Genomic DNA, 22,082 nt, shown 5'->3' on the forward strand with positions numbered 1-22,082 from the left:
GTTGTTCTACAGCAGCAGCGTCTCCACAGCTGCAGCATGCTGTGCTGTGGGTGCCGGTGGCAGTTAAGCCTGCCTCGTCAAATCATGGCCAGGTGAGCTATGCCCCACTGGCAAGAGCACTCCTACTCATGGCGCGAGAGGCCATGGTCACCACCGCCACCACCGACGGTCAAGGCACCGCTCTGGCGTCCACCACTCCTCAAGTTGGTGGGTTAGGCCTACAGCAGCAGCGTGGGGAGACGTCGCCACAGACAGGCTGCTCCCATTGCCTGAACCCGGTAGTGCCGCCTCAGTCTCCTTATCCTCATCAGAATGGCCAACATCGTGAGGTAAGTGTACCTCGGCGCATACCTCTGTGCACCTCACAGACTCCATCATCAACAAGATGGACTGTATCATCCCTTAGTAGTAGCAGTATTAGTAAAGAGATGATACTGTGGCTAGCAGTGGTTCCCTCTTTCACCTTTTTAGTGAAAGACATCAGATCAGTGACACCTTACCATAGATAGAATACTTGAAGAGTGAACCAGGTTCACAAGGATCGAGAATCCAGCAAGAGGGTACCGCGACCCTATTGGGTTTCTAAGAGCATGCCTTCCTGTCGTGGAAACAGAGCTCCTCAATGTATCAATGATCCGTGGTATCCTGCCATTAAATATGGTGCTGTGCATCGATCTGTTGCGTCCTCACCCCCCCCCCCCCCTTTCCCTCACACTCCCCTCCCTCAGATCCTCAGGCATTGAAGACACTAGTCTTCATTATCTTTGGGGGGAGAATGGCGTGGTAACGCGGAGCACATCAATTGCCGAATGGTTTCGTGAGTCCACATTGAGTACTAAAGTGGTTCAGTTTTCCGAAATGGAAGTTAGGGTGTCAGCTAAAGCACTGAGCCGAATACTACACCTGAACATCCATACAATTGTCTATGTTCCGATAAATGATGGGTCAACCTGTATTGACTTAACTAAAGACATAACCGCCAAGCAGGCCTGTATTAGTGTGCAAAATAAAGAGATTCGGTCTTGTTTTGCATGATCAATCCTGGCCTGTGAGAGAGGTTACACGACAGATGTGGAGCGTACAGGTGAAAACCATGTTTGCAAAAATACAGTCACTTGGGGGGGGGGGGAGTGGGGGAGGATTATAACTTATAACTTCGACAGTATCGAGTTTCTGGTCAAGATCCAGGACATATTTCAATTTGAGGCTCAGAATACTGGAACATCGGTTTATGTTTATGCCCTGGAGAAACACGTCACATGAGCAGAATAAGCATATAGTCGTTGGCCCCTCCGTTTCTCAAAATTTGCCGGTGAGCATACGATGCATGTAAACATGCTCTTGTACTCCGATGCGAAAAACAAGGAGAAAGGCAGTTACCATTGTGTTTGGATCAAACACATGTTCCGTCCTCCCAAATGAATAAACATAAGCATATTTAAGATGCCTCAGTGCCTTTTCCTTATACAAGTTGTTAGCAAAAAAAGTAGCAGATTGTGCTTCGAAGGACCTGGTACCTGTCATTATGCCTAATGAAGAAAACAAATTGATAAAATTTATAAATGCACTCCATCAGGAGCCATGGCTGTTTGTGGTGTACACCTATTCTGATTGCCTCCTCGCTCCTGTGAATCGTTGCGAAGGTAACTCTATGACCTCACATTCTATCTTTCCAGAAAAACATGTACCATATGCAGCAGCGTACCATATTGTATCACCCTAGCCGGCCGCTGTGGCCTAGCGGTTCTAGGCACTTCAGTCTGGAACCGCGCTGCTGCAACGGTCGCAGGTTTGAAACCTGCCTCGGGCATGGATGTGTGTGATGTCCTTAGGTTAGTTAGGTTTAAGTAGTTCTTAGTCTTGGGGACTGATGACCTCAGATGTTAAGTCTCACAGTGCTCAGAGCCATTTCAATCATTTTTTGTAATGTCCTAGGATTCATGACTTAACCTCTGGAAATTTTATGTCGGGGATAATCCAACAGTCTGGCTTCTCATTGAGCTTGAAGAAATTTCATAGGAGGTCCACAAGTTTTAGAGCGACAACGTTCCCATGACCCGATCGAAAGAGAATGAAGATTTGTGGAATAACGTGGTTAATTGTTGCATTTGTGGGCTGCCGTTAGACAGAGAAGTGGAAACTCCTGGTAGATACCACTGTCATCTTACGGGGAAGTTCCGTGGCACAATTCATAATATGTGCAATTGGAAGTACCAGTTACCAAGGCACATACCCGTTTTCTTCCATAATTTACGTGGGTATGGCGCTCACTTCCTTGTTCAGCATTTGGTTGATTTCGGCATAGAGAAAGATCAGGTCAGTATTCTGCCTGAGTGCGTCAAGAAATATATGTCATTCTCCAAACGAATGACGCCAAGAATTATGCTCTTCTTCCATGATTCGCTACGTTTTATGCAGGTGCCACTCCAGAAACTCCTTGAAACACTACATCGCGAGGATATGCACATCATTCGAGCTGAACTGAGGAAAAGTTTCAACTTTTGACTAGGAAGGCAGTTTTCCCATGTGAACATCTGGATACCAATGAAACGATGCTACCCGACACAACAGCAACCCTGCAGGTGATCTCATAATGGATGCAGAGTACGAGCATGCCATGAATGTCTGACGGGTGTTCAACATCTCCACTTTAGAGGAGTACACACGGCTTTACATGGATACAGATACGCACTTGCTTGCGGATGTTTTCGAGAAATCTCGGAATCTGTATATGACCACGTATTCTCTGGATACCACCTTGTATTACATGGCACCTGGTTTGTCTTTAGACGCAATGCTCAAGAAAATGGAGTGCAGCATTGAATTGTTGACCGATACTGACGTACTTCTTTTATTTGAGCAAGGGATCCGTGGGGGACTTTGCCAATGTATCCGTAGTCACGCTAAGTCAAATAACCTGCGGATGGTTGAATTTCGATGGGTGCCCGAAGACGAATGCAAGTGATTAGGTGAAAAAATCAAGGGGGCTATGGCGACAGATTCTGATGTGGGTTAAGTGGTGGAGACAGGAGTCTCATACCCAGGATGCACATGCCAATATGCCGCTGTGACCAGAGCAACTAGTTCCGCGAGGAGGCTCCACCCCAAAACTGATGACAACGCTGGGGAATAAGTGGAGCTGTTGTATTCATTACCGTAATTTTCAGCAGTGTCTCAGCTAGGAGATCGAGCTGGTTAGAATTACCTGGGCTACCTCCTTCAAGGGATCCCCTTGGTGGGAGGAGGATATTGATATAAATATGAGACAGAGAAATTCCGTGACGTGTGACTGTGGTAAAGATTTTTACAAATCAATGAATAATTAAATTTTCGGCAATACGAAGGATAATATGAAGGAACGACGTGAAATTTGGATTAGAACTGAATGGGATGGGCGTTTTGGCGAAAGAAAATCCATAGCTAGACAAAATTTGAAATTGGTCACCACATTCAATAAGAACTTTGTTGCTGTGGAGATGGTAAAGACTGCAGTAGAGTTTACGAAGCCTATTTATGTGGGAATGCGCATAATAGATCTATCCAAATTCCATATGTAACACTTTCATTACGAGTTTACAAAAACTCATCTCTCAGATCCTAAATTACTTCTTTATGTGGATACAAATAGCTCCGTCTATTGGGTGAAGGACTGCGATCTAAAATGAAGTGCCAAAGAAACTGGTACAGGCTTGCATATTCAAATACAGACATATGTAAACAGGCGCCGGCCGCGGTGGCCTCGCGGTTCTAGGCGCGCAGTCCGGAACCGCGCGGCTGCTACGGTCGCAGGTTCGAATCCTGCCTCGGGCATGGATGTGTGTGATGTCCTCAGGTTAGTTAGGTTTAAGTAGTTCTAAGTTCTAGGGGACTGATGACCACAACTGTTAAGTCCCATAGTGCTCAGAGCCATATGTAAACAGGCAGAATAGGCGCTGCGGACGGCAACGCCTGTATGAGACAAATAGTGTCTGGCGCAGTGGTTAGAAAGGTTACTGCTGCTACAATGGCAGGTTATCAAGATGTAAGAGAGTTTGAACGTGTTGTTACAGTCGGCGCACGAGCGACGGGACACAGCATCTCCGAGGCTGTAGGGATTTTCCCGTATGACCGTTTCACGAGTCTACCGTGAATATCAGGAATTCTGTAAAACATCAATCTCTGACATTGCCATGGTCGGGAAAGACCCCGCAAGAATGGGACTAACGACGACTGAAGAGAATCGTTCAACATGACAGAAGCTGCAGATTTCGTGGCTGGTCTGTCAACAAGTGTCAGCGTGTGAACCATTCAACGAAACATCATCGATATGGGCTTTCGGAGCCGAAGCCCACTCATGTATCCTTGATGACTGAACGACACAAAGCTTTACGCCTCACCTGGGACTGTCAACACTGACGTTGAGCTGATGATGACTGGAAACACGTTGCCTGGTCGGACGAGTCTCGAGCGGGTGGATGTGTACGGGTATGGAGACCTCATGAACCCATGGGACCTGCATGTCAGCAGAGGGCTGTTCAAGCTGGTGGAGGCTCTGTGATGATGTGGGGCGTGTGCAGTTGGAGTGATACTGGACGCCTGATACGTCTAGATACGACTCTCACAGGTGACTTGTACGTAAGGATCCCGTCGGATCACCTACATTCATTCATGTCCATTGCGCAATTCCAGCAGGACAATGCGACACCTGACACATCCTTAATTGCTACAGAGTTTCTCCAGGATCACTCTTACGAGTTTAAACACTTCCGCTGGCCATCAAGCTCCCCAGGCATGAACATTATTGAGCATATTTGGGATGCTTTGCAACGTGCTGTCCACCCCTGCGTACTCTACGGATTTATGGACAGCCCTGCAGGGCTCATGGTGTCAATTCTCTCCAGCACTAGTTCAGATAACAGTCGAGTACAAGCCACGTTGTGTTGCGGCACTTTCGCTTGCTCGTGGGGGCCCTACACGATAGGAGGCAGGTGTACCAGTTTCTTTGGCACTTCAGTGTACGTGAAGTAATGAGGTACCAAAATAATGAATTCGACACGTCCTCATACACGGCCAATAATCCTCATGGTATTCACCCACAGAAGGAAAGATTATCATCCTTATGAAAGACGCACATCGCATCGCACACTGGAAGTTGCCATCCAGAGGCGGGTAAGGGTGTGCTTCCTTCCGGATCGAGAGCCCTTTCTATCGAAGACTATTTACGGCGCCCGTATAGCGGTGTTCACAGTGCTGCACTGCCACTGCTACATATGGTACGGTAAACTAGTATTCGACCGCGAGTACACAAGGTGTACACTGTGCTGCAGCCTAAAAACGGCCTGTCGCCTCATGTCGATAAAAGGGTCATTTGTGATTATGGTATTGAAACTCTCCTGTACTCATATAATTCACTTGTAGCTAGAGAGGGGGTGGTGGACTCTGATTAAGTGAGAGGGAGAGAATGAGTGAGTGAGTGAGTGATTGAGTGAGAGAGAGAGAGAGAGAGAGAGAGAGAGAGTATCTGTGTATGTGGGTGTGCAAAATAGTATTGCCCTTTAATGGCAGTGTAAATAATTGTGTGTGTTTCGAGTAAATATTTATTTATTTATGTGTACTGTGTACACGTGCATATTTATGTGCACCATGTGTGAAAAAAGGATAAAGAAGAAAAATATATGTAAATGAGCACCATGTGCGTGAAATAAAAGTATAAAACAAGTTATAACATGTAAACAAAAGGCTAAAAAACTGTGCCAACGTATATGTTTACCCATGCAGCAAGTGTTTCATTAGCTTGCAAGTTTAACCTACCTCTACCTGTTCTGTCTAATTAGTTTTTAAGTGTAAACGTAAACAGATCCCTCCGTTTCACTGAATTATTTCGTCTGTTTAGGGTGGATGTATAGATCCATCTAAATCGTTGTAAATTATTTCGTCTGCTTCTGTGGAGTTTCTTTAGTATAAGTATTAATGTAATAGGAAAAAGTACCTGTGCGTTAGTTATAGTCCTTTGTATCTTTGATGTGATCCAAAATATTTCAAACAGTATCACTATGAATCTATGATGTGAGTCACAACATTACGAACAGTGTTACTTTGAATATGTGATGTGAGGGAAACATTTCAATCAATGACAGTTCGAATCTGTGATGTGTACCAAAACAACTTTGTAAAATACAGCTGTGATGTGAACCAAAAGAACTCTGTAAAACATTTCACGTAACATATATATTTCTCAATAAAAATGAATTCGTTGCCATACATCCTTGTAATTTCGCAGATCCCTACCCTCAAAAATGTATACAAAGACGTGTAGAGTGTTAGTTTGAAGCATGACAGAATTGACGTTTAAGATGAAGAAAAGAAAAGACATGGGACTTCGTCTATAGTGCAGCTCAATTTGGGTTATGCGAGACGTATAGCAAACATGCCCGAAATTATATTGCCAGCGCTTGACCAAAATTACAAGTGCAGTATCTGAGGTATGCTAAATGGATCAGGTTGAAATCAGTAAAAAAAGTATACACAAGTAGTAGGGAGATGGGGCTCTTGGTCCAATTTTGATATCAAATTGATATGCAAATTAATTAAATTGATCAATTAACTAACCACACTCCTAAACTGTGCCCACTCCAGCCCCCACCACAGATGACGTCATGAGTTTCTTCAGCCAGCACATGGATCGCCACCTCCTCCTCCCCCCCCCCCCTCACCACTCACTCTCCCCTCCTCCTCCTAAGCTATTAGCAGGAATTTCGAATTTTGGTGAGAATGCCGAATTTTGGTGGCAATATCGAATTTTTGTGAGAATTTCTGTTTCCCAGCGTTGTGCTGACAGCCCGCTTCACCCAATTCCACCGAAATTGGGGAGAAATTTCAAAATGGTGGTGCCCTTTCTGGGACTCGAACCCCTATCCTTCTGGACGGAAAGCCCAAGTGCACCCTCTAACACAATTATCCCACCAGAAGTGCTTGAAATTGGCAGTAGGCGATAGGAATGCAGCATCCAGTCACATTGGGGATGTAAGACGGACTCAGCAGCTTTGCAGCCAAGGTTGCAAGCAGTCAGCATGGAACGCCAGCTCAGATCGTTCAGCACCGCCCAGTCGCAGCCCCAAAAGAATGGGAAAAAGCCATGGAAGACTAAGTATCCCCTGCTTCATATCTGTCTGTCATGTGAGGAAGAGGAAGTCTTTGTGCTTCTATGATCGCTTGTAATGATTTTTCTTCTTTGCTCATCAGTGGATGCTACGAACTCCAGCCTGCTGGGGTCTGCAACAGTGACATTTCCCAGCCCACCGGGACCCCCAACAGCGGCAGCACACTGGGATTCTGTCGTGCAACTGGTCAGCTTGATGGAGCAGGACAATCAGCTGCTACTGTGGTCTGAAGTGCACTGGGTGTTCTAATGAGCATGACACAGGTCAGTACGGGACCCCATCATACACGCTATCGCAGTATATTCCAGTGATACTGCATGGACAAAGTGAAGATGTAGTGGATGACAAAACACCACTTAAGGCCTATGCACAACTACTTTTCACTTCAGTGCATAGTTTAACCGCTAGTGGCTCGAAGAGTTTACATATTGGTACAGAAGTAACCACAGACAGAAACTGGTGTTTTGTGATAGAGATCGAGAATGCATCTAAAAGTGTTAAAGTGTGGCTTACGAAGGTGGAATGGGATGAACTATGTCCTCCAAAAGCCTTCATCAAGCAGCAGTTGACTGCTGAGTATCATATGAGCCATCCTCCTCCAGACATTTACAGTGGTGCTCTAACTTTATCCATTACAACACTGTACAAACACTCTGCATACCATATGAAATCAGGTGACACATCCATTTATCCACTGTGTTGGAAGGACTGAACAGATGGCTGCCTTGTGTGAAAACTGTGTATAGGAACATTGCAGAGTGACTAAGTATGAACAGTGTGCATGCAGACGACTTCAAACAGTGGGTCAATATGGTACCTTCGAAACCTAGTATATTATTGAGAGAAATACATGCTGAATACTGCACCTACAAGATGGCTTTATTTTCTGTATTCTATACTGGCGTTAAGAAAAAGAAAGGACCTGTTGATGTAGTGCGTCCTGAGTATGATTACTGAATAAAAATGTATATAGCCATGTCTATGTTTTTATTTCTTACCTCTGATTACACTGCAAATTCTAAACCTATCACGACTAGCACTTTCGTACGGGTAAGAAAAGGAGATCGCTACGCTTTCAACAACCTAGTTTCGACTACTTCCACATCCAAAGTACATGCACATAGATCGTTGTATATAGGAAATGTCTCAGGATTTTTTGTAGGTCAGCGAAGAAGACGGTAAATTTATCGTACAAAATCTTTATTAACTTTTGCTTATACATTTACACATAGACAACAACTCTTTCCTTATTTTTGTGAGGTGTAGTTTTAATAAAGTCCAATTTAATTTTTAACTTATAACTCAAATCCACATCTGAATCATCTATTTCTTTCTCCAACCAGTAATTTGACAAATACAGAGACGGTATATTCTCGAATTCTAATACATACCTAATGTTCTTCCCATAAAATACTCGCTTTATTGCTATAACTATTACCTAAGTTGCTTCCTGCAGTTCTTGTAGGCCACAGCATTTGGGGAATTTAACTTTTCCTCTCATTTCCTCGATGGAGCTATTGTTAAAGCATTCCACATCTTCCTGTGTGTATATCGACAACTCTTCTGCTCCACATTTTTGCAGGATTTCTGTGTAGAACTTCAACTTTACAACTTCTGCAAACGAGTGTCCATTAAATGTAGTTAATCCGTAAGTTTTGAACTTGGCAAATAGCTGTTCTATTGCTAGGTAGACAGCATCCAGCTCACCACACTTAAATAGAATATAACCATCCTTTTTAAGCCGATCCAGTGGGAATAGGGCTTAATAAACATATTTTTCGTGTGTCCCTTAATATAGTAAACATTCTTGATTCCGTTGATTTCTGCCAGTACTCCAACATGTCACCAGTTTGTATTATTGGTTACTGTAAATGCCAATTTTTGTATTCCCCTTCGTAGCCAGATTTTTCCATACACTGTGTTTAAATCCACATGTAAACCTGGCTTGCACATCTGCAATAGCTCCTTCCTTTTCCAACTGCAGCTTATAATCTTCCTTTACGACAGTTGTCTTCTCCATATACTCCAGTTTTATTTTCTTCACTTCGAGGTCCTCCATTTCCAGTTTTCTTTTCTGTACATTTAATATATTAACTGCACTAAAAGGAGTAATTTCTTTAATGATGATTATGATGATGTTCGGTTTGTGGGGCGCTCAACTGCGTGATCATCAGCGCCCTCACAAAGTCCCAAGTTTTACACAGTCCAATATTTTACACAGTCCAATCTAGCTACTGTCACGAATGATGATGATGAAATGATGAGGACAACGCAAACACCCAGTCCCCGGGCAGAGAAAAATCCCCAACCTGACCGGAAATCGAAGCCAGGACCCCGTGATCAAGAGGCAAATTTCTTTAATGAGGAATGGTTTAGGTCTTTTTGATACTTTGGTTTCTTTCTTATGACTTGTAATATAACATTATTTGTAGGAACCATTTCCAATTCGGCGATGTCTATATCGGGCCGTATTGTGGAGAACAATGTTCAAGACTGAGAAAAAAAAGTTTCTCCTAGTGTAACGTCCAGCTACTGCACTGCACCATCCCACCGAAACCATGTCCGGGTAGAGTACTCTACAGTATGTGTACTGCACTGTACCACCCCGTCCGAAACCGAGTTTCACTTTTGTTTCAGTTTTTCTCATTCAGTTTTCTTGATTTATCAATAACAAGAAACTAGAACTCTGTGTGATTCCAGCAATCTGAAAAAATCTTTATAAAATCATTGACTGAAATGTCGGATCCTACATGCACCTGGTAAATGTGTTTTCGATTCAAATTGTCTTGTTTGAAATCTATAATGAGATTTGCATTATTCCTCACCAATTGTTTCAGAATTCTAGAACATGTCTCACTCAAATAAAATATGTCAATGTCCATAAGACGACCAATGCTGAAATATCGTAGAATTTGGTCTTGGTTTTCCACAGTAACATTGTCAAATATTAACACTATGTTTGGCTTTACTTTTTCTGTAGTGAGGATTTGACTGCTTTGTGTAGATGTAAAGTAAGCTACACCATCTAAACCCTGCAGTATCTTTTCCAGTAGCTGGAAATTGGGTTGAAAGAATTTTTTCGAAAATACATGTACATGCTCAAAGTGGTTCCATCCGGGTGTGTTAGTAGTGTCATGAGAACATTTGTCCTGCCGCACTTGGATGGACCCAAAGTTACAGCTCTTATGTTATAAGGAAGGAGTCGCCCATTCTTTTCCTTCTTCTTCTTCCAGTATTATTCCACACCATCACAGGACCAATCACTTACATCAAAGTACTGATGCTTCACTCCCCCTGCCATGATACTAACTACAACAGATCATGATATGGAATGGCCTTTTGCAGAAAATTGAACACTTGTAATAACAATAATAATAATAATAATAATATGTTCAACCACTATAACAAAATCATCCTAGTCACTGAGCTACTGTGGCTATGTTATAATTAAAGATTTATGAAGTAAGAAATAACAAAATAACATCCAGGAATTGCGATATATATATATATATATATATATATATATATATATATATATATATATATACGTGGTGTGTGTGTGTGTGTGTGTGTGTGTGTGTGTGTGTGTGTGTGTGTGTGTGTGTGTGGAATTAAAAAATCATACATTGGATGCAGTACATCTGAAAAATCAACAATTTCTTCACCTTCACTTCTGTAGAGAATTTACAAAATAACAGTTTGTTGTATGCGTGGAATTCAGCTTGAATTTCTCTCAAACTTATTTAGTTGTTCTTTAGTTTCTTTTGGCACGGTATTGATAGACAGGTATAAATCATCAGCATGCACACTATTCACTCAGAGATAGTCTACAATGTCTTTAAGCGCACTTTCAACACAATGCAGCTATCTGTTCAGTCTTTGCAACACACAGGATGACGCCATCCCTAGACCGAACGTGTTTGTAACAGTGGAGTGTTGCAGATAAATGATTGTGTTCCCTGTTTTCACACAGAGTGCTGCGTCATTGTACGCTGTTGTAATTGAGAGACTTAGAGCACCACAGTTAATGTCTGGTGGGGTATGAGCTGTATAATATTTGGTGGTCATCTGCTGATTGATGTAGGCTCCAGCACATTTAATTTTATCCCATTTGTGCTCAGTAAACGGCACTTCAGTATTTTTAGATACATTTTCAATTTCTAACAACATACTGTTATTTAAACGTTTTGAAGCTGTTAAATTGTGGGTGGTGGGGGTAGGGACCAACGTGCTGGCTGGGGAAAACACATGATGTCATCATGGGGAAGGGATAATTAATTGATCAATTTAATTAATTTGCATTATTAATTTTATATGAATAGTGTACCAGAACGAACTTTACGCTACTACTGTCACATTCCGTTGATACCCAATGATTCAAATACGCCCTACAATTTAAGGTGATTGTAGTTTGCCATGTTACTTGCATTTACTATGAATATCAACAAGCAAAGGACCAATCACTATGTGTGGTAGATATTTAACTTCTCTGGCAATGCCAGGCACTGCCGATAGTCATTTATATACACTGTAAACAGCAACAGACCTACCACACTTTCTTGGGCTACTCCCGAAATTACCTTGACGTATGTCGATTTTTTCCATTAAGAGTTATGTTTGAAAAGGAATTCTTGAATCTAGGTGCAGATCTCCTCCGACACTAGGTAAGGTAGTATTTTTTTACTAACCGGCACTGTGGGACGATGTCAAATGCTTTCCTAACGTCAAGGAAAACAGCGTCAAACCGAGCGCCGTGCCGGCCGGAGTGGCCGAGCGGTTCTAGGCACTACAGTCTGGCACCTCGCGACCACTACGGTGGCAGGTTCGAATCCTGCATGGGGCATGCACGTGTGTGATGTCCTTAGGTTAGTTAGGTTTAAGTAGTTCTAAGTTCTAGGGGACTGATGACCTTAGAAGTTAAGTCCCATAGTGCTCAGAGTCATTTGAACCGAGCGCCGTTGTCTAAGGCGCTGTAGATCTTACGGAGGAGCAGAGCGAGATGAGTTTCGCAAGATCTCTGTTCGCGGAATCCATGTTGGTTTTTATCGAGCTGATATTTGTTCTCCAAGAACGTCATAATACATGAGCATAAAAAAGGGTCTATAATTCTGCAATAAATCGACGTCAACGATATATGTCTATCATGATGTGCATCTGTCCTACCACCCTTCTTGTAAACGAGAATGACCTCTGCTTTTTTTCCAGTCGCTAAGTATCCTTATTTGCTACAGTGACCTACGATAAACTGCTGCTACGAGGGGAGCAATTTCTTTCGCATATTCTATGTACAGTGTTACAGATATCTCATCTCCTCTAGCCCCGATGACTTTGCACTGCAAAGCGATTATAATTATGTTTCTATTATCTCAATATCTACCATTTCGATGTTAGTACAATGATTAAGAGAAGAGACCGTGTTACTTCCTTCCGCGGTAAAACAGTCCTGGAAGACCGAATTTAATATTTTGGAATACTCTTTGTCTTGTCAGGGACTGATGACATCAGAAATTAAGTCACATAGTGCTCAGAGCCATTTTTTTGTCTTGTCCCATTTCGGGGTCATAATGGTAACTGAGTGACTGAATAGATGGTTTCGAACCGCTTGCTGATTTTACGTAAGACCGAAACCTCTGAGGGTTTTAAGTCAGATTGGTTGACAAAATTTAGCTCTCAAAGTCAACTAGCGCTTCTTTCATTGGTCTCCTTACGCTCGATTACGTTTCGTCCAGCTTCGTTTGTCAGCTAGCTTTTGATTTCTTTTGAATCTGTTATGAAGCTCTCTTTGTTTACGTGGCACTTTTCTAACACGGCTATTAAAGCACAGTGTATCTTTCCCACCTTGCTTGGAATTTTGTGTTAGCAGAAGAGCCAACACCACGTTACGAGTGGAGGCCGAAATGCACGCGTTTTAGCTCATGCAGGCTGGCGTGAGGAGGGAAGAACTATAATGACGTGAGGTCTGGAACGTGACAAGGAATGAGAATTCAGAAAGCGGACGTAATTAGTTCGATACTTAACTTTAATCCATTAATGATGAACGTCGCTCTTGACGGTACATGGTTCAAATGGCTCTGAGCACTATGGGACTTAACATCTATGGTCATCAGTCCCCTAGAACTTAGAACTACTTAAACCTAACTAACCTAAGGACATCACACAACACCCAGGCATCACGAGGTAGAGAAAATCCCTGACCCCGCCGGGAATCGAACGCGGGAACCCGGGCGTGGGAAGCGAGAACGCTACCGCACGACCACGAGCTGCGGACGACGGTACATGATTCACAATGTTATCTGTTCAGAATACATTCTTGAAGATAGTAATTATAGTAACTGAATATGGCGCCTTGCTACGTCGTAGCAAATGACGTAGCTGAAGGCTATGCTAAACTGTCGTCTCTGCAAATGAATGCTAGCAAAGTCGGCTGTACAACTGGGGCAAGTGCTAGGGAGTCGCTCTAGACTAGACCTGCCGTGTGGCGGCGCTCGGTCTGCAATCACTGATAATGGCGACACGCGGGTTCGATGTATACTAACGGACCGCGGCCGATTTAAAGGCTACCACTTAGCAAGTGTGGTGTCTGGCGGTGACACCACATGGAACATAGTTGTCTAAAGCATACTGAATGATGCTTTTGGATTTTTTTCAGTCCGTGTGGCATTTCTTCGCCCCAGCACTGAATATTTGACGTTAATTACTCTGACACTCTGCAGTTCGTATTCTGTCAATCTTTCTAAGCTAAATTATTTTACTACCTCTGTTATCATTCCTTGTAATACTACAGCTCCTGCCACTACAGCTCCTGACGCAGGTGATGTATAATAGCATCCGATTACTATTTTGACCCATTTTGATGACTGACTTTAACCAGATTAATTCACATTCAGAATCGGTGGTGACCGCGCTACAAATTATGCAATTCCTTCCTACAAGTAACACTCTGCTCCCATTGACAATTGACTTATCTTTACAATAAACATTTCAATCAGAACTTAGGATTTCGCTCTTATTTCCTTCCGGTTTCAATCAACATTCCGTTCCTAATACTACCTGGAAACTATAACCATCAATAAGCGATACTAACGTTGGGAACTTACCATGGATGCTCCTGAGGTTTACTAATATCGATCTGTGGGGACGAACAGTCTCTGAGAATAATGGAGCTGATGAATCCTCGATTTCGGCAGTCAGTTCATCTCTGATCCCATGGGGGAAACCTTTACTTGCACGTGCATCTACTCCGCTACCTTAGTAGTCGCTTGCTGCATGTAGTGCACACCTGACCTATTAATTGGCACCCTAAGATTTTCCATCCAACACCGTCGCAGAGTCGTCTGAGCCTCTGGTTCAGACCTTCCACTCTGCTCCAAACCAGACACAGCTATCAACCCTAGGTACGATGCCACAAATAGCTTAGCCTGCAACCAATTGTGCGATGTTAGGTAGCAGTTTTCACCAAATCAGCCATCCACTTGTAGGAACTAAGGATGGCTTCAGAATCCAATCTGCAGGCGCCATTCATGGCGACATGAGCCACAATTTGCAACCAGTTGCACCCAGTGAGCTCTACAGCCATCATCTTTGATGAGATCCACCCTCCCCCGGCCCCCAGCAAACGCACAAAGTGAACACTGGCATTTTTTTCCAACCTGAGGGGCTCCACTACTCGTCTAACGTTGGAGCTCCCACTGACTAGCATGCCCGCCCTCTGCATCAGTCCGGAGTGGGTGGGAGCAACGCCTACTGGCCCAACAGGAGAGGCGTCACATGCTGGCTCAGAAGTGTTATCAACACTGGGTAGCGCCTCATAATTGTTTATAAGGCGTAAGGACTCAGCTGTGCGACCAGTGCCCACTTTCGCCTACCGCCAGAGCCACACCAACTTTCGAGTGGTGACAGACGAGTCAGATGTTGCTTATCGGAAGTTGGAGCGACAGCCGGGTAACTAGGGGATTCCAACGGCACCAAAGGTTCCACAGGTCCCGTCAGCGGGGCCAGATGTCGCCGCAGCTTTCAGCAGTAGCCAGAAGCCTGTTCACCACGGCCAACGCAGCTTCGAGCTATTTGTGGACAGCAGCCAATTCCACTTGTGCCTGCACACACCAAGCACACTGCCTATCCGTATTGTACTACATAAAAGATTTCACGAGGTCTCAAAAAATATGAACAAAGCAGTCTGGACTAACTGAGAAGGAATAATTAGACCCCCTCAAACGAGAAAATTACCACACTTAGGCGCTATTGAAAATGGGATGTACGGAAGATATAAACGAGAAGAGTAAACAGTCACTAAAATCTGTTCAGCAGAGTCCTTACTACAGCCTAAGATCGCAAGAAATTCACACAAGGAAAAAATCTTGGAATGAGCAAACACTAGTCAACACATTAAAATTCACAAGCCCAATTCAAGTTTGAAAACAGAAACTGAACTAAATTACTGTGTATCAGACTAACTGCTACAGCTATAGGCGTGTCGTCTCGGCCCCGGGACAGTTATTACAGAGTGAATTTTTATAATAGGGCCTTTTATAAACATTTACAAACTGAAAGAAGAAATGACATATGGATAGTGATGACTAGTTTATCGGAGCAACTAGTGTTGATGGGTTAAGGTTTCCAGCGCCAAAGCACTCACTGTCGCTGGAATGGTGGGTACTTTAGGTACCACAGGTGACTGCAGCTTATCAGACTGACCAGCTCAGGCTCAATATGAGAGAAATGTGTATAGAGATTTCACAAGATAATTGAACACCATGCAGTTAGCGTCTAATTTCTGGTGCTTGCATTCTGGCTTAGGTAAGGTACTGACGTTGTCTATATTTTTCTCTTGTGCAGTGACATCTTCGAATGTGGTCTGAAACGGCATACGTAAGGGGTCACTGTGGTGTTGTGTTAATCTTCCAATGTATCGCACATCCAGCGAGGTAGGAGACCATTCAAGAAGGTTATTACCAATAATAAGAACAACACTGTTACGAAAGAGACTGCAGAGCATAATTTGTGCCGGGTGGAGATAGTACCAAGGAAAAAAATGTGAAGTACTACTCTAACAAAAGTCACAGTAAAGCTGTTACTGTAAAAACTGTACAAAATAAAAAAATTAAAAAATGTCGAAATGCTGTATGAAATAATTTATCTAAAACCATGGAAAAGAAGATTAGAGAAACATTTGACCCACCTCACTTGCTGTACATGATTTAGAGCATCATTAAAGGGCACGTCAGATGTTTCCCTAACCTTTTCACAAAAAATTTGGGTGATTTTTTCATTGTTTTTGTTTTCACTTTCAAATTTTATTCAGAAAGCGTTATCTTATTGACGCCTCATTTGATTTCCTAGAGTCTTCTCTTCTCGAAATGTTCTGAATTTAGTACTTTTTCTTTTAGGGAAATATTATGCGATTACCTTTTATGCGCAAAACAGCTAGCCCTTGAAGAGATGAATTTGATTACACTTTACTTACATAACTAGCACCAGCTGGTCATGAATATTTAACTTTCCCCTCAAATGAGTAATTTTTTTATTAATAATCGTGATAACTTTCAAACAATTGAATATTTCTTTGTAAAACTAGAGCTGAAGCTGGTCAATTTAATGTCCTATTTGTCCACGTCCTACTTTTCGTTTGGCTATGAATATGCGGACAAGAATCCATTGTGTAATTTATAGGGTGTCTTGTTTTCATTTCCCTCGAACATTTGACCAAAAAAGTGAAAGCAAAGAAGGTGAGTTAATGATAAAAGGAGCACAGAAACTAGACTAGTGACCAATGTAAGCATCTAATGATGTTGGGTCATTCTACTTTTGCTCTGTTCTCTACACCAGGACAAACGTACAGTCCAGAGGTTATTATTACAATTGTAAACCGGTTCTGTAGCGGTTTGATCGGTCATCTCGTGGTTTTCAGTAGAACATATGGTCATAGTAAGATTAAATATTCATTTGTGTTCAGAAGAAACAGAACACGTTGAACAACTAGAGATAGGACGTTCATATTCACAGGACGTGTACATTAGGATGTTCTGCAGAACTGATTAGCATTTCAGTCTCCTCGGTTCAGTATGTGTCCGTTGCCTAGTAGGTACAGGGTTCACCGTGGACCCTCATTAACTTGTTCCATGCGTGATAGCATCGACGCGTATGACGCCCTGTGGTGTAGCCATCCATGTTGCAGTCACCTTGTTCCGAAGTTCATCTGTGGTGGTTGGCATTGGGTCAGAGCACTGCGCCCGTTGTTTCACTATATCCTACACGTTTTCGATTGGCGACAAGTCTGGTGATCTGGCGGGCCAGGGCAAAAGGATGACATCCTGTGACACCAACAAGGCACGTGTTCTTGCTGCAACGTGTGGTCTTGCAGTGTCCTGCTGAAAAATGGCGTCTGGGGTATTGTGGAGAAAGGGTACGGCTACGGGTCACAGGATATATTTCACGGATGTCACAGTGCTGACAGTGAACTGGACACGCACCAACTGTGATTTGTCGGTTGTACCCAATAGCATCCCACATCATAAGGCTTTGAGTTGGCGCTGTGTGTCACGTGTGAATTGTGTTCTTCCATTCTGCGGGGAACCAAAATGGAGCCATCATTTTCAAACAAACAGAATCTGTATTCGTCCGAAGCACTACTTGATACCATTCCTGTTCCCAGTGACGACGTTTCATACACCATTGCCGTCTAGCATGTTTTTGCACATTCGTCAAAGGTAGGCGGAGACGTGGAAGACGCGCACGAAAACCATGCCGAACTGTCGACGAACTGTCACCGCTGACAGTGTACGATGTGTTACACTGTTCCACTGTTGCGCCAGAGCCGAGGAGTACGCAGCTCTGTCCTGCAAGGCCATTCGGATGAAGTGTCGATCATTCCGGGGGGTGGTCTGGGTGGTGTGACTGAACCAATCTCGTGGTGCTCTGTGGCGTTCTGTGAAACATTCTGCACACAACTGCTGCGCTGCCGAAGCACTTCGTCCCACACGAGCAGCAGTTTCCCGGTTTGATGGGTCACATTCTCTCTTCCAAGTAATGCGCCCTCTTTCAAACTCAGTGATTTGATGGTACGGTTCGCGCATACGTCTGTGAGCCATCCTACACGCCTTCCCAAGACGTGATCCATTGCCTTCCGTTTACAGCGACAACGAGAGCCGCAGGCATATTTTACCGGTGGGTGTAGTTGCGTCACGATATCGACGTTGACCTTGAACCCGCGGGTTAACATGCTTCAAATGCTAATCATTTCTTCAGAACATACTAATGTGCGTGTCCTGTGAATATGAACGTCCTGTCTCAAGTCGTTCAAGGTGTTCTGATTTTTCTGAACATGTGCGAATATTTACTTTGACGGTACGTTTTTACTCTTTGCACTAAATGTGTTCACTGAATGGTGGAAGAGTTGTACTCAAATAGATATTGCTTCCAAGTTCACAGCAGCTGGACCCGCACGTGTGTAAAGTTCTAATTTCCTTTAATGAACACGAAGGTGAAATAATACATAGTTAGTGGCCTCAACAATTACAGGCTTTGAATATTATTGAGCTGCTGTGATCGACAGCGTGGAGAACTTTCGTGTTTAGTGGTCTAGTGAAAAAGTGCCGATCTGCAGACAGAGAGGTCGCGAGATCGAATCGCAGTAGAACGACAGAAATTTTCCTTAATGTAACCTTCATCTCTCAACCATATGAGGAGTCGCCAGGAACGACACGTGTTTCGACTCCATGTTCAACTGACGTCCCTTTTCCGCGTTTGGATAACTGTTGTAGATTAGTGACAGAGGGACTGAGACTGTTTTGGATGACAAGAGCGATCCTACATCATATTAGATAAACGGTGATTTTTTGCGACCGCTGTAATTATCCGTGTGCGGCCGGAAAGCGTCGGTGTGGTGGCTTTCCCGTTTCACTTGCTCTTTCCGCGGGGCCGTTCCGGGTGGGATGGTTTATGGCGGCGGCGCTCAGGTTGCGCAGACGGCAGCAGTATATTCCGGCGCGGGAACACTGCAGCCTGCTCGCCAGCTAAAACGCGGGCTTTCAGGGCCAAGCGGAAGACGTTTCCTGGCGCACCGCTATCTTGATAACTCATCACGAAATGTCTTTTTTCATCGCGGTGTTCCGCTCGTATTCATTCGCCGGGCCAGAGGAACGAGCGACAGATAAAAAGCCTGTAAGACGCCCTCTACTCCGCTGTGGGCACACATAAAAATAAACAATGGCAACCCCTATTGTCGCAGTTTTATGTGGCGGCGCCTATCGATGTGATGGAAGGCGCGCCGTGAGCGTGACAGCCGGGATACGCGCGTCTGTTCCTTATGCTGCTTTGTTCCCCACACTGTGTCAACCAAGTGGGCGCTCGCCCTCGCGTCGATAAATCACACGCTCGCGCACTCTGAGTGGGATCCAGTGAACTGCACACAGTAAATTCGATCCCGATCTCTTTCGGCGCGTGCCTAAAATTAAACGGACATTTGTCTTCTCTGCTACTTCTTCAACAGACACAATGACGACTTAATTATGACAGTGATTAATTAATATATCTTTCTTAATGAAGAAACCAAAGCTAATGTTGAATGAACATTCTACAAGTAAACCAAGAATGTTTTATGTAAGGCTGTCTTCGCGAGAAATTTCAATTTAATACAAATGACTGTGCATGTTTACAAATATTGGCTGCGGAAAAAAACTGCTAAGAACAGAAAAATCATTGTCGTTAAAGCTTGAAGAGTGGACTACACAACCTGATCGAGCAATTGAAATCTTCTTCGGAAGCATGCAGGGAAGCTGTTAAGCGATGGGTAAGCCGCTGAACTTGTTTTTGGTAGGAATAGGGTTCAAATCCCGAGACAGTCATACTGATATAATTTCTCCGTGTTTTTCTTATATCGTTTCGGGATTAAGGCACAACAAAATGGCTCTGAGCACTACGGGACTTAACTTCTGAGTCATCAATCACCTAGAACTTAGAACTACTTAAACCTAACTAACCTAAGGACAGTACACACATCAATGCCCGAGGCAGGATTCGAACCTGCGACCGTAGTGGTCGCGCGGTTCCAGACTGTAGCTGCTAGAACCGCTCGGCCACCGCGGCCGGCGCGTGAGATTCATGGCTGTTTTGAGCTGACGGTTTTAACTATTGCTTTCTAGATGGAACCCAGTAATTGGCTTAATTTTTTTATTTTAATAATCTGTAAATTAATCAATGTTTAAATCTAGAAATATTTTCGACAACAGAGTTGTAGTTGGAAGAGTCAGAATCGTGATTACTTGACGTCAATATGTTCGTGTCACTGCAGTGTGAAATATGCAGCAACAGCACCACTCAAGCCATTTTCAATGGCAAAAAAATGCGTTTCTGAGTGACAACAATTTATTTGATCCTAGTGAGTTTTCTGTGTGCGAACTTAAATTTGGAGCATTGCGTTTTGTTTCCAGGTAATTTTACATTTTATTGTAGCTTTAGATGAAACTGACATTATTCTGTATATTACAGGCTGTGAAAATGTAGTCCAAGTAATAACAATGGGAATGTTAAACTCCCACAGCGGTACACTCAAGTTGGATCGGACAAAGCAATTCCAGGTTGTACCGGACGAAACAGATAGCATAAAAGCTTTACAGTTTCTTTGTGTAACAGGCAGAGATGGGGAACTTAAGACATTAATAGAGTGAAAATAAGATGAAGCAAGCCGTAGAAAAAGTTAAATTTCTTCAAATGACAGGCAGCGAAGAGAATATTCAATTCCATGAAGTATATGACTTTGAGTAAAGGTGGGTTCTAAAATATAGTGGACAAATATACAGGGCCACTCACAATAAAGTTTTATTCAAACACAGGTGGCTGACTTTCCCACTTTCTGACCGAGCTCCTTGTCATCTAAATTTCGTTTGTTTTCTAAGGCGAAACATGAAAAATCTATGGCTTATCACGTCTGTTATTTATTTTATGGCTACTACAGCAATTTTTTATTTTTTTACCCTAAGTAAGGCAAAACAGCAAGTGCGAAGCTTACTTTAAAAACTTATGTTTTATAACGACAGCGTATAAATTGATTGCGGAAATTTTCACTGCACGGAAAATCTAGAAATATTTATCGACTCCCCTGATCTCATTATACTCTGATAACTTCTGTTCACAGGAGACGCAAGTCCCACGAGTTTGCAATAGAGCAATAGTGATTAAGTTTACAGCACTCTCACATCTAATAAACAGTGAAGAGAAAAGTTATCAAGTGATGCGAATACATAAAAATAATTGTAGGGACTGTGAATGAAAGAATCCTGGAAAGTTTAGCAGCGTTGTATACGTCACTTATTTTACTGGAAGACCACAAGAACAAAACATAATTTTTTATTAAGTGTATGGACATTTAGAAACATTATTTTTTTCAGTAAGACAAAATGAAATCGGCTAAAAACTTTTACTGCGACTTTATGAAAATGTATCAAGGCATGAGGCTGAGGGTAGGTGAACCCACGAGTTTACAGCGAGCAGCAGGTTTCACCAAGGCATAAGTTAACCAATTCTTTGACAAACTAAACGATCTGATGGACAAGTTCAAGTTTTTAACTACTTAAGGTACAATTAAAACTGCTTTGCAACAAAAATGACGTTTATACACTTTACAATCTGTAGCCTCAGTAAATGTTACACAAAAAAAAAAAAAAAAAAAAAAAAAAAACTGGCTACAATGCTATAGAGTACAAGTTTGTAGATGTAACAGCTTATCGTATTATGTAATAACTGTAACTGCGTGGTGCTGCAACGTCTGAGAAGAAATTATTAAGAGGCACGTCGTGTAACAACAGCGGCGTGATCCACTACCGACCAACGACTGGATGGCTACGGCCAGTTCTTCTTAATTTTCCTTACATAATTTTGCAACGTTCCCAAAATTTTGTTTCTTATTAAGTTGTCAATATTTTTCTTGAGAACGTGGTTTTCATTTGT

This window comes from Schistocerca americana, chromosome X, assembly GCF_021461395.2.
Source record: "Schistocerca americana isolate TAMUIC-IGC-003095 chromosome X, iqSchAmer2.1, whole genome shotgun sequence".
NCBI classification, from domain to species: domain Eukaryota; kingdom Metazoa; phylum Arthropoda; class Insecta; order Orthoptera; family Acrididae; genus Schistocerca; species Schistocerca americana.